Raw genomic sequence first — 14,710 nt, 5'->3', positions numbered from 1 at the left:
AGGGAAGAGCTAGGCAGGAAGCCCTACCAAGCGGAGAATACTTGAAATATGGACTGTGGAAAACAGTGAACAGATTGAGGTGCGGAGTCACAAGGTCTAAGTACAACCTTCATAAATGGCAGTTGGCTGATGATGATCTGTGTGAATGCGGCGATGTTCAGACTGACAGACACTTATTTGAGTGTGAATTATCAGGAAAAATCGATCCTGGAAAATTAAATGGGACACTTGATGATGAAGAAGTTAGATTCCTGGAGTACTGGCAGGGAAATGGTATATAGATTTAGATGTAGATTAAGATTTAGATTGAGTTTTTCATATTAATTTAGGCATGTCGACCGGATACGAGAAAAAAAAAACAAAATTCAACATCTTTATTGGAGAATACTGAAATACCAATACCATTTTGGGAACTAAATGCTAAATACCAATACCTGGTACCAATACCGTTTATGTTTATAGGTATGCAGCCCTGGTCTGCTCACCCACCCCAAAATTTGATAATGCTTAAGTGGGAGGAGTTACGCTTCAACACCTGTCGTTCGTATGTGTGATTGACATTTGACATGATTGATGACAATGATGATGTCATGCTGGTACACCGGCTACACATTCAATGCGCTACTAGTTATAATGTGAACCGGTGGGACATTTTTTCAACTCGCTACCCGATACTAGCAAGAAGCAAGAATTTACAATATGGGTACAGTAGTTACCCGCTGTCAGCGAGTACCATTTTCAGCTCTAGTACCTACCCAAGGTAGATGTGTGCTTAGTTACAGGTAGATTGCGCAATAAACAGACAAAACCCCAGGTGGGCGAATATACGCTGCTGGGTGTATTTGGTGACTTTACCTTATTGATGTAAGAATTATCATCTTTCTAGCCCTCCGACCCCAGCATGGTGACAATTGTCACAAACCAGTTTCTTCCTGCAATCACTCCGCAGGAACGAGTGATAGGGTAGTAACGACTCCTGGTACACATGAGTGTGCACGCTCTGCCGTTCATTTGCCATGTATTGTGGAGGTTGCCTGCTTTTTTATTTTAAGGGGCAGAATTTTTTTTGAAAAATTTTGTACAGGCCAGAAGTTTGAAATGTTTGGCTCCTTAAATAAGTTAAATTAAAAGGATAGGCAAATTGTTGAGCACGAGCAAGTTGGACATGGACACACAATTGTCAGTTGGAAGTCAAAATGATTCCACCAGTTTTTAATTTAAAAAAAAAAAATTAAAATAAAGAGTCGATAGGTATTAAATGTGGAAATTACAAATTTAAAAAAAAATATTGGCCCCTTAAAATAAAAAAGTAGGCAGAGTGCTCAACATGAGAAATTAATGGTGCATCTATACTATAATACCTGTATGCAACCCCTCTGGATATCCCAATGCCACACCATATTTCGTTCTGGCGCAGGAAAATTTATTAGTCAATGTCATTTTTGAATGTTGGGATTGTTGGGGGAGGAGGGCTAGAAACTAATTTAGGTCTTTCATTTTTCCTGATGTTATGAATTACATGAATTTTTTTCATATACATTTTTTAGAGAAGCAGGATGAAGATATGCAACCAGTGACATTTTTTGCATTCAAAATGTATTTACATATAAAATAAGGCTATGAAAACACTACCTATGATTTTTTCCATTTCCTAATAATAATTGACCATTAGAAATGGAATAATTTGTGTGGTCCTTGTTAGGCTTTTCAATTATGCACTGATTTGTAAGATAAGTATAGCATTAAAAAATATACATAATCTGATTCATTGTTACAAAACAGTTTACAAACCAGTATTTTGTCTTTGCATTGATCATATTTTAGAGCACAGAGGAACATTGAGGAGGTGGATCCAAAAAATAAATTCATTTTCATACTCAGCGACCTCAAAAACATACTATTTGATATATCACTCGACCCCTTTTTGGGGCACAGAGCTGCTTTGAGAGTTGGACCCAGAAAATAAGTGCATATTCGTATTCAGCGACATCGAAAACGTACCATAATTCGATTTATCGCACGTCCAGATTCGTTTTTCAAATACATACCCATCTATATTGTTCAGGTGTGTTTTACCTACTTGAAAAATCAAGCACATTCCACCCTCTCTCACCAAACCCCGTAGAGGGTTGAAGACCAATCATATGGTTGCTTGATTTTAATTAGTTGGGTGAGTAGACTTTGTAAGAAAAATTTGAGCGAAAACGAATGATATCAAGTGGTAATTTTGATTAATATACATGCGTAGTTGATCGCAAAAAACGTGAATCGGAACCCGTTTTAGCCCCCCTAAAAAATTAGCTTCCAGGGGAAGAGAGGGTTGGCGGGAAGTTCAAAGAAAAATAGCGTAATCGTGGAATAAATTTTGGCCATCAAAGCACATCTTCAAAGGGCCTTTTACAGAAAACCAAACAAGCAAAATTTTTACTGTGCTGTCGAACCAGTTTTGACTTATGGGGCACAGACGTGGGCAATTGATGAAAAATCTCTATAAAAGAAGTTCGGACCACACAAAGTAGAATGGAACGATCTATTTCAAACTTGAAATTAAGGGATAGGGTAAAATTGAAGCATATTAAATCCAGAGTAAAAAGCAATAAAGATTTCGTTAAAGAGATTAAAAAGAAAATGTGGAAATGGGCAGGCCATGTTGCGGGAAGTAGCTTATTAAGATGGACCCATCCTGTGACTTTTTGGCAGATATACTTATACATAGGTATAGAAAAAGAAACCATCTTTATTATGATTGCTATTTTTTTTTTTTTTTTTGAATTTCTGTAAACATCAATAATTTTATTCCTGTTAAAATTCGACTCAGGTAAGTAAGTATGTACTTCTGGTATGAGTGATTTTAATCAGTTGGGATACCTTTACCTACCAAGGTATTTTCGAGTTAAGAAATTATGAATTATGAAGTAAGTAAGTCAAATTTTGAAAAATTCTTAAACTGATCAAAGAGGGAAAAATTCGAGTACCTATAGAACGTTCGTGTGGGTCCTGAAATGACATTTTTTCAGGGATGAAAAATTTATCACAAATAGGCCCAAAATATGTGTAGGGCACCTATAAAGCAAATTTAAGCTTTCCGCTTGAATTTGTTCAAGTTCTAATTTTTTCGAGAAAAAATACCTGGTAAATTTTTCATTTTTGAAAATTTTTGAAAAACCAAAGCATTAAAATTTGGTTTGATTTCGTTTTTTTTTTTTTTTTTTTGCAGCGTCTGACCGAAAGTGCAATGCAATGTGTCGATCTCCGATCGATGGATGAGTCAATGATTGCGACGATTTTACAATCTTATCATCCATGGAGCGGAATTTCAACTATCAGTGGGAATAACTTCTACCACACAGAAATTACGTTAAGATCTCGTAAAATAGACAGGTTTTTAATTTTCATTTCCATGATGTAAGTACAAGTTGGTGCTGACGCAAGACTCGTAGTTTTAGGGGAACTATCGTGTGTTGAGTCAAGCCTATGTACATATGTTTAAGTTTGTGAACGGCGCAACTTTGGTTTGCCATATGCAGGCAGGTAGGTATAGGTATACGTAGGTAGGTATGTAAAAGATGTACCTATACTTTGGATGTATGCATTGTACCTATAGGTACCTACACAAGAACAGAAAAATATCGAACACGTGTTTTTACGTTGATATTCCTTGAGCAAATAGCAAATGTATTCGTAAGGTTCTGCTACCATATTTCAATGTCTCATCGTCACTTCACGATCGTGAAATATTTAATCAAACTTGAGACATAATTCACCGAATGACACGGTAAAGTAAACTATACGGTTTGCCTATAACCTTGTTTTTTCGGATTATTTTTCTAGAACGATTTTGACGCAAAACTGAAATCGCAAAATCAGTACCGATTTATAAGTAGGTATACAAACCTACTGAGAACATTGAGAACGAAACGAACTATCCCGACGTTTAGTTGTAATAATCAACGAGTTGATTTTATACGGAGGTACGTGCAACATACCATACAAATCAGAAGCATTACCTATTCAAATCGAAATATTTCGATATTTTTTTCTCGATTAAACGATCTGAAAGTTCTTTGTGAAATGTTTGCCACCAAGACCTATTTCTTCATTTTATTGGTTGTGGGTAAGTAGATGCTCAACTTCACTGTAATTGACGTTTTTGCTAATACATATTGCAAGATTACCCTCACTTTTTTCCCTACTGAAGTACCTACCTAACTATCAATTAATAATTTTATTAATCGTGCCAATTTGTTAATTTCAGTGTTACAATTCGCTGTTAAAGGTAAGTAATAACTAGTACCTACCTAGTAAAGCTTTCAGAACTTTCAATTTAAATGTATTTTACGCTTTAACCAGACATATCCATCAGAAAATTTATTCTGAACATTGCCCAAAAAATCAACCAGATACTTAATGCACTATCTTTTGTCTACTAAATGAATAGAAATGCTCAAAAGTTATTCCTGTTCCAATGAAAGAGGCACTAGGAAAAGTTACCAACTATAGGCCAATCTCATTAATTCCTATCCCCGTAAAACTAGGTATTTGAGATTATTGTAATTGAAGACGTCATGTCATAGCAAAAAGGATATACATATGTGTGAAAGTTGTATTTTGAGAAAAAACTGTTTGAAAGTTTGAGTGCTTGTAAAGTTTAGAAATGTGCATATTTGAACATGGTGACGATTTTATCTTATTTTCCCACTATCTAACTATATGAAATGCTATGCACCATCAGTCTGGAGGAAACTGTGTGTTAGCGGTAAGCGCTCAAACATTTCGAATTATATGTCCTTTTTGAAGCGAAAAATTGGCCAATTTTTTTTTTTTATTTAAAAATGTTTTTGAGCAAATTTTGGATTTAAACCAGGTAAATAATGGTTGATAACACAAAATCGACCATGAGTAACCCATTATCTCTGAAAAAGTAAATTTTTAATCGACTTCGCAGTTTTAAAATGGCGATATCTCACTGATTTTTCGACTTTGTGAAGTGGGGGTGGTCTCATATGATAGAGGAAGATCTGAAGAATAACAATATGGATTCGTCTCAAAAAGGACATATGTGTCATACAGAGTGGCCCAAAAGTCAGTATCCCGATTTTCACGTTTTAGTTTTTCTTGAAAAAATCAAAAACTAAGCATTCTAGAAAAAAACTAACGACATTATGTCGATTCGAAATTTAATTCTCTACAATTTTCCTCTATGTAATTTTTTCGTAGGATAGTACTTCCTTTCACCTCCAGATCGATTTTAATGAAAGTCAGTTTGCAAATTTTTCAAAAGTTTATCTCAAAAAATTTTAGACTCTTAGTTTTTTGACAAAAATTAAAAACTAAGCATTCCAGAAAAAAACTAATGACATTCTAGCAATTGGAAATTTCGAAATGAACTTTCGAAAAATTCAATTTTTTTACTTTTTTATTTCCATTTGGCAATTTGCCAAAAATGTAAAATCTAAATCTAAAATTTTTTAAAAAATTATAACAATGGTAAAAAAAATGGTAAAAAAGAAAATAAACGATCACAAAAGGTGCTCAAATTGAGCACCCCCTGCTTCAATGCAGGGAAGAATCGTTCGTTATCATTCGAATGTTATTCAGTTCTTCACGATCACATATCACATCAAACCTAGATGTGATACTCAGGTTGTTTGTGAAATGAGTCTTTTACTTGTAGGTAGGTAAAAAACTTGAATGTTTCAAATTTCACCCGAAATTATCGCGAAAAGTGTCTAGATGGAAATAATTTGAGCCGTACAAACCGAATTCAGGATTCATGTTTTTATTTGACCATTATTTTTTCAAAAAACTTAGGGTCTAAAACTTTTGGAGATGATTTTTTGAAAAATTTGCAAACTGACTTTCATTAAAATCGATCAGTAAGTGAAAGGAAGCGTCCAAAAAAAATTTCATATTAACAAAGTTGTAGAGAATTAAATTTCCAATCGACATAATGTCGTTGGTTTTTTTCTAGGATGCTTAGTTTTTGATTTTTTAAAGAAAAACTAAAACTCTTAGAAATGAACTTTTGAAAATTTTTTCATGAAAATCATCAAGTCACAAAAATCGATCTGGAGGCGAGAGGAAGCGTCCAAAAAAATTTCATATTAACAAAGTTGTTGAGAATCAAATTTCCAATCAACATAATGTCGTTAGTTTTTTTCTAGGATGCTTAGTTTTTGATTTTTTTTTACAGAAAACTAAAATTTTCGAAAAATTTGCAAGCTAAGTTTCATTAAAATTGATCTGGAGATGAGAAGAAGCATCCTACGAAAAAATTACGTGGAAGAAAATTGTAGAGAATTGAATTTCGAATCGACACAATGTCGTTAATTTTTTTCTAGGATGCTTGGTTTTTTATTTTTTTTTACAAAAAACTAAAATTTTCGAAAAATTTGCCAACTGAGCTTCATAAAAATTGATCTGGAGGCGAAAGGAAGCGTCCAAAAAAAATTTCATAAAAACAAAGTTGTAGAGAATTAAATTTTCAATCGACATGATGTCGTTGGTTTTTTTCTAGGATGCTTGGTTTTTGATTTTTTAAAGAAAAACTAAAACTCTTAGAAATGAACTTTTGAAAATTTTTTCATGAAAATCATCAAGTCACAAAAATCGATCTGGAGGCGAGAGAAAGCGTCCAAAAAAAAATTTCATAACTCCAAAGTTGTAGAGAATTAAATTTCGAATCGACATGATGTTGTTAGTTTTTTTCTAGGATGCTTAGTTTTTGATTTTTCAAAGAAAAACTAAAACGTGAAAATCGGGATACATGACTTTTGGGCCACTCTGTACATATATACCCCTTTTTGTTATGACGTCTTCAATTTATGTATATATGGCATAATTTCATAACAGCAAACCAGCATGGCTTTGTTGTAAAGTCGGCCTCGCCTATTGTGATCGCGTTTGTCTGAGGCAAACGTGAATAACGTGATTCTATGTATTAAGCGGGTGATTCTATAAAACGAACTTTTGAAAAAACGCAATTTTCACATAAAAAAATTTACTACATACAACTCGTCGGTTTCCAATACACCGACCGTATATGCATGTACCTACTAAAAAATGACGTATTAAAATTACAACACTCGCGAATTTGCGATTTAGGTATGTACATAACGCATCTATTTTTCAAACGTCATGTATTCTTCCAAAGTTGTTTACTTAAGTATATGATAAGACCATAATTCGAATCACGAATCACTGCTCAAAAAAAGTGATTCGAATCGTGCAATTTTCAATCATTTTTCATTGATTATGTGCTTCATCGTAGAAATTGCTATAAATTGATTCATTCGATTCTACTGCTTTATTTTCGTATTTCGTTGAACTCTTCAAGATGTGTCCGTTTCCCTCTTCTTTTTCAAAATTTTCGGCCAATAATATTGCATTATCATAATTTGAAAACTGCCAAAAAAAATGATGAAACTATTCAGATTTCAGAATCTACGTAAAAGTTTAGTGCATTTTAATATGTCGCATGTGAGTATTCACGAAAATGTTGTCGAAGTACAGTGTAGAGTGAGGGGAGGGGGCACACAAGGGTTGAAATTCAAAATTAATGGTATATTCGGATTCGATGCGAAATTTTGGCGCATTTTGATAGGCTGCATGGGAATATTCATAAAAAAATTGTCAAACTACAATTTGGGGCAGGGGAGAGGATCACAGAAGGGCTGAAATTCAAAATTGATGATATAATCGCATTCTACGCGAAATTTTAGCGCATTTTAATAGGTCGCATGGGAATATTCATAAAAAAAATTGTCAAACTACAATTTAGGGCGGGGAGAGGGGCACAGAAGGGTTGAAATTCAAAATTAATGGTATAATCGTATTCTACGCGAAATTTTAATACATTTTGATAGGTCGCACGAGTACTTTGAGGGGAAAAATGTCAAACTAAATTTTGGAGTGGGGGTATCCTCCAACCACTTCTCTGCGCCATCACTCGTCATTGTGCAGATATTTTTCAGCCGTTTTTTTTTCAGTTCGGTCTGAAATAATCTTGTCGAACTAATTTCGCAAAAATCTTTCTGTTGCCGCTCGTACTTATGATTATAGAACGATTTACCCATAAAAAATGCATAAAACTGCATTCAAAGTGCAATAAAATCCGTTAGTGCAAATGACCAACAGAAAAAAACACATATTTGGTATCTGGTGATAGTACTCTTCCCAACTACATTTCATTTTTTCTGTACCGACCACATTCATAAATACACCCCTTTGAGGCTCCAGCCCCCTATTGTGCAAGTTTGAAATATTGAAATCATGCATTTCGGGTTTTTGGGGGTCCCAACTACATTTAGCCGGATGATTTTTTTGGTAATCAAAAAATTTCACTAAAATCGCTTTCCAACGTACTTTTTGCTCCGTGGATTGTAGACTATAAAGTGGCATAAAAAAAATTGAAAATAATAGTAAAATTGAATGGAACATCTTATAGGATTTTTAAAAAATTTGGTGGAAATTGCATACATTCTTTAAAATTATCAATATAGTGGTCAAATATCATTAAAGTGAAGATAAAATTGGTGAACGTTACATGAAGTACCTATCATAAAAAGTTTTTTTTTTTTTTTTTAACAAGGTTTATTACAATCTTAAGGAGACCTTAAATAAGTAATATTTCTGACTTTGAACAAGTTAGTTACATGACATGTGCAGGGTTCCCTCCAGTGAGAGTATACTCTGCTATTTTATAAAGTATCTCTCCAGTGAGAGTACTCTATTTATTTTTTATAATATCTATGACTAAGTCGTGAGGTTTTAACTGATGGATGTTTCTTTGCTTTGATCTTGTTTTGTGTGTTTTCAACTTGAGAAATTCTTTTATCCATTTTTTTAAGCAGTTCCCAAATGTCTTTTAAGCTCGCCTGCTCTTCTAGTTCCACTGGTTCATCCGATTCATCCGTGTTATTCTTTGGAAGGTTTCTTTTGACAATTTTGGCTTGTTCAGGTTTCTGAGTTGTTATCTGCTCCTGGCTTTGAGTGGTCCTTTGCTTGACACGATCAATTACTGTCATCTTTGGTTTAGATATAGCAGCAATTTTTGCTTGATATACTGGACACCCTCTCCAGTTGGCTGTATGATCACCATCACAATTGGCACACTTGGCTGGGTCTTCTTTCTTCTTCCTACATTGCTTTGTTTCGTGGTCTAATCCACACTTAACGCATTTGGGTTTCCTTGCACAGTATGTTTTGGTATGACCAACCTGCTGGCAGTTTTTACATTGAGGTAGCTCCCTCTTTTTTGCTGAAGGTTCTACCTTTACTTTAGTGTGCAACAAGAACCCCATTTCATAAATGGTCTTGTTGTTTTCTTTTGGGCTGAGATATACATAAAAGAGTGCTAATGCCACCTTATATGATTTCTTACTCACAATTTCTCCAGATACATCTTTTTTCACCTCTGTTTTTTTAATAATTACATTGGTGACATTAATGGCTTCATGTCCGATCTTAATCAATTCTAATTTGATATCATCGGGTGAAGTGGAGGGGTGTAGCCCTCTTATAACTACCTGATAGGGTTTATCTTGTTTCAACTGATATGTATGGTGCCCAATTCCATACATTTTGTGACTAGGATTCTTCCTTATAGCCTCCAGTGCCCTATACACTGCTCTAAAGTTTTGCTCATTTGAGCATGCTATTTTAACATCTCCATTAGAGAGGGTTTACATTGTAGGGGTTTCACACTCTTCCATGCTTTCCAACATTGCAGTAAATTCAGTAATATTTTTAATTCCACTTACGTAAATAGGTGGAATACGTTTCTTTTTGAGTTTTTCACTGTAAGTTTCTTTTGACTGGATAGATTTAATGCTGTCTATTGTCATATTGCTATGATTTTCCTCTGACTCGTCTATTAATGATGTTTGTTCGCTGAGATGGTTTTCATCCTCTTTTGACTTGGCTTGATAGTGAGCTACTACTTCTTGTAAGTGGTTGATTTGCCTCTGCTGTTCTTCTATCTGTTTTTGTTGAAGTTTATTCTGTTTCACAATGTCACTGTACATAGCTGTTAGCTGGTTGTATGTGGGATCGCCATTGTTCATACCCATCATAGTTCACATTCACTATTTACATTCCCGACGCGCAGTATTTTAATTGTTTACAAATAAAAACACTCGAATAGGTAAATTGTAAATCGTTTCTTATGCATATGTGCTGCCATGAACACAGCAAAATATACGTGCATCACAATACTATAACCTCCGCGAACTTATCATAAAAAGTAAAAATTGGAATGTGTGAGCATAAAAATGCAGGGGTGCTAACCTTAATTATTTTTATTAAGGTTACGGTTTCACTCCAATTTTTTCGTTGACATTTTTCGGTTTTTGTTTCGGTTTTGGTTTTAAAATTCAAAATTTCAGTTTCGGTTTGGGTTTCGGTTTTATTTACAAAAATTTCGGTTTTGGTTTTGGTTTTCGGTTTTTTTCGGTTTACGTATTTTTTAAAAATTTCTTCAAAATTAAATTTCTCAATCTCAAAACACAAAGCGATTTACAACCCAAAAAGCAACAAGTCAACAACAACAGCCAAGGACCCAATTTGATAGGTGCATTAAATTTATCAATTTCCCCGGATTTCGAGTCTCAAAAGTCGAAAATGTGAAAAAATCCCCCCAAAAAAATTGAAAAAACTGAAAAAACCCAAACCGAAAACCGAAAAAAACCGAAATAAATTATATCGGTTTAGGTTTCGGTTTCACTCACTCTGCTTCATTATTATTGTTATGGTTTTTTAGGGTTTTTAAAAAACTTATGAAATTTCGGTTTTTGTTTTCAGTTATGGTTTGAAAATGGCTAAAATTAGGTTCTTGTTTGGGTTTCAGTTACGGTTTTCGGTTTTTTGAGGTTACAGTTAGCACCCCTGTAAAAATGACTGCATACTGTCAAAAATATACAGGTGCATGGGGTAAGTCCAGGGCTGTTAAATTACTGTAATTTATTCGCTGGTAAAATATGGTATTTTACGGTATTTATGGTATTTTACGGTATTTATGGTATTTTACTAATTTGAATATGAAGAGTTATTTTTTGTAGTTTGACTTCGAAGTTCTGAACTTCCGACCTGCCTCTGAACTCTGAAGTAAATTTTCATCTGTTTTAGGTGTAATTAAAGATTAAAGAAAATTTTCCATGGGCATTTTTTGGAAATTTATGGTGAAAATTTTTGGTAACTTTCAAATCATAAATTTCCATGGAAATTTGGAAATTTATGAAGGAAAGATGGAAAAAAAGTGTAAATTTGGCTTTTTGGTAAATTATGGTGAAATACGGTAATAAACTTTTGGGTTTTCACTATTTCAACTTTAATCAGCTGTTATACTCTCCTACTAGGCTACTAATGAACCAATGTGTCTCAAATTTATTATGTAGGTTCTCATAAGGCCTCAGTGGAATGAAAATAATGTGAAATGTTCTGACTTACCCCAATTTGGGTAAAGTCAGAATATCTACAAAATTAATCGGTGATGATTAGGATTCGACCCTCAGGATTCAATGACCGTAATGGTTTCAGAAAATGAAACACTGTATGATTTTTGACAAAAAATGGCTCAATTGAGTGAATTTTGCATGTTTTACCTATATGGCTCTTTAAAGTGAACAACTTTTGAAGTCGCATCACGAAAATGAGTGATTGAGTGTTGCAAATTACTTCTCAGAGGAATTTTACCACCTCACCTCAAGACATCTTAACGTCTCCTCGCCATTTCTACACCCCAGATTTGATTCCTAGTGACCTTTACTTCGTTCTCTGATGGTTTTTATCTGAGAATCAACATCCATTGCATTATTGAGTAGGTACAACCGAAGAGCCTCGGCTCCAATCAAATTTTGAGGAAGTCACCTCTAAGAGAAGCAAAACCGTTTTCTGAAGGGGGACATTGAGAATAAAATACCTATGGTGCATTGAGTTGAAGAATGACTGCATAAAGACGTATGAAGGCAATCTCCTTTGAACATTATTTTTTACTCACCTCAGAGGACATATTTTCCTCACAGCCACTTGGCAACTAGTTTTCCATAGCCTGCTTTTGGTGAGGTTTTGATCACTTGATTTTCCTTAAACATTCTCTGACCTTTTTTAAACACAATTTTTAGCTTTTCCAGACATTTCCCTCTCACCCAACTCAAAGTCGGGTCTTTGTGCGTCAAGGGTCCTCCTTAAGTCACTCCTTTTAAAGATTTGTGACGCGAGTTTGAAAGTTGTTCACCTCGAAGTTCAAACAGCTGTAAAACAAGCAAAATTCACCCAACCGACTTTAAATTTTGAACAGTACCAGAGAATCCACTCTTCTTTGCAATGAGACCTTGTTCGTTGTTCTAGTGTAAGGCCTATGTCAACTTCGTGATTCATCTATGGCACAAGTCTCATTATTTAATTGCCACACCTCGTATGTACATTGAACACAAACTGTAAAATTTTTAAATTGAACGTCCTCGTTTCTAGAGATTACAATAAGTACATAAACTTCAAATAATAATTTTCATAAATTGAAGAAATTTTACTCGTTTACTTAAAATTTAGGTAACATAGTAGGACCTACCTTTTTTTTTTTTTTTTTTTTTATTATTATTATTATTATTATTTAAATGTTACCTATATTAGGTATTCAATATTTGATGAACAATCACTTTACCGGAGGGGTTTATAAGCAACTAAACAACTTAGCATATTGATAATACAAAATGCAATGATAAATACAAATAAATGCTAGGAGAAAACCCAGAAGGGAAAAAAACCTTATAAATTCGACAATATAAACAACATATTACGTGAACATTGAAAATGTTGGAAAGAAAGGAAAAAAAATAATAATACTAATAAAATGAATAGGTTACAATTTATGCAACAATTATAGCTTGGGTAGAATAAAGAGAATAAAAACAAATAATCAAGATAGAATGATGATTTGATATCTCAGTAAAAGATGTTACTTACTCATAGATGTTATTTTTTCATGTTAATGGTGAATCCGAAGACGTTGTTGGCCCTAGTGGTGAAGATTCTTGTGAGTATCCGATGTGAGAAAGGAAAATAATCTATTTTGTTAATCTAACCTTCTAAGGACATATCCATAAAATTATGATAACTGTTCATGTTTTCAGCTGTTGACAGCTTAGCTGGAGTTCCAGCGCCAGCATCCCCAAGTATACAATTCAGATTCATATTATTCTATCTCTATATCTATACTTAATTAGGAAATTCTTCATCCTATCCATTACTTTAGAAGCGCTATCTAATATGCACATTTTATGTTTGTAGGAGATCATTTTACAGGAAATGAAAGTAAGATGTTTGCATTTATTTTAATAGATACCTAGTACCTACCTAAGTACCTATCTATACTTACTTACACCGAAAAGTGCCCCGTTCTTCCAACCCAAATCCAAAATTCTTACAATATTACATAGATATCTGGATAACACAATTTCGGAGTGAGGTGGTTACGTCTCAAAAAAGTGAACTTTTACAGGAGACTGATTTTTTTTTTAAACTTCATTCATTATTTTCATAAAATTGTAATACCTATAAATGTAGAGTAAGTAAATACCTATAATGAACTTTGACTATATATACATGGACTGCTATCTCCTATTGTTGTTGAACGGGAATCGTGAAGCCAAAGCAATGGAGGTACTTAATCGGGACATGGGCTCTGAGCATGCGCGAGATTTCGTTGCAACGAGCAGTGCGGTTGTTGGAACGTAGGAGGGTGTCCGTCGCTGGTGATTGGAAGGTGTGAGCGCGGTTCGGATTCCTGCGCGCGCATGAAAATTCCCGATGCTCCCGATTAAGTACCTCCATTACTTCGGCTTCATCGGCGACAATGAAGATAGCAGTCCATGTATATATAGTCAAAGATAATGAATGAATGGTACCTCATTTTAAAGATTGGATGAGTATCGTTCCTTTGTTTAGCATATAGGCTAAGAATACCTTGAAAAATAAGTTCTAAAGCAGAAAAACTTCGATGTTTGGAGAACGTTTCGAGTCGGAACGTTTTATTATAAAACTGATATAAAGGTATATAAAACGATGAAGCGTCCTACAAAAAAATTATCTGAGCGAAATTGCAGAGAAATGTACTCTTATCCTTACTTACAAAGCATAGGTACCTACCTACCTACTTATGTAGACATAAAAAACTGCTTTGATGTATGATTCATTTTTACATCAAGAGTTTTATTTTCACTTATCCAAAAAGTTCTATAATCCTCAAAATTATAAGCATAGTTACTTACCTAATGGGTAATTGAAATTTGTTGCTTGAAAAATGTTTTCAGGGGAATTTGACATATATGACAGCGAATCAGAAGATGAGAGTTAATGAGATGATCACTTCCATGATGAGAAGGATCGATGTAAGAATTATCATTTTTCTAGAAACTAATTTAGGTCCATCATTTTTCCTGATGTTATGAATTACCAACATGAATTTTTTCATATGCATTTTTTAGAGAAGCAGGATGAAGATATGCAACCAGTGACATTATTTGAATTCAAAATGTTATTTATAAAATAAGGCCATGTAAATACTAAGTATCTATGATTTTTTCCCATTTCCTAATAATAATTGACCATTACAAAATGGAATAATTAGTGTGGTCGTTGTTATACGCTTTTCAATTATGCACTGACTTGTAAGATATAGCATTAAAAATACATAATCTGATTCATTGTTACAAAA

The 14,710-nt window shown here is 33.9% G+C and overlaps 1 long non-coding RNA gene across 2 annotated transcripts; it reads left to right on the top strand.

Moving 5' to 3' along the window:
* The first annotated feature begins 3,895 nt into the window (after nt 1–3,895).
* Nucleotides 3,896–14,710, top strand: LOC135848004 (uncharacterized). Of its 2 annotated transcripts, XR_010559293.1 has the most exons (7): nt 3,896–4,114; nt 4,256–4,276; nt 13,001–13,030; nt 13,128–13,169; nt 13,285–13,308; nt 14,307–14,384; nt 14,481–14,710. It is a non-coding gene; the product is annotated as an uncharacterized LOC135848004 (long non-coding RNA). The 2 variants fall into 2 exon arrangements; XR_010559294.1 differs by lacking the exons at nt 3,896–4,114; nt 4,256–4,276 and adding an exon at nt 10,671–10,929.

This window comes from Planococcus citri, chromosome 5 (genome assembly GCF_950023065.1).
Source record: "Planococcus citri chromosome 5, ihPlaCitr1.1, whole genome shotgun sequence".
Lineage (NCBI taxonomy): Eukaryota > Metazoa > Arthropoda > Insecta > Hemiptera > Pseudococcidae > Planococcus > Planococcus citri.
The sequence above is the reverse complement of the archived record's forward strand: the minus strand, read 5'-3'. Positions and strand labels throughout refer to the sequence as shown.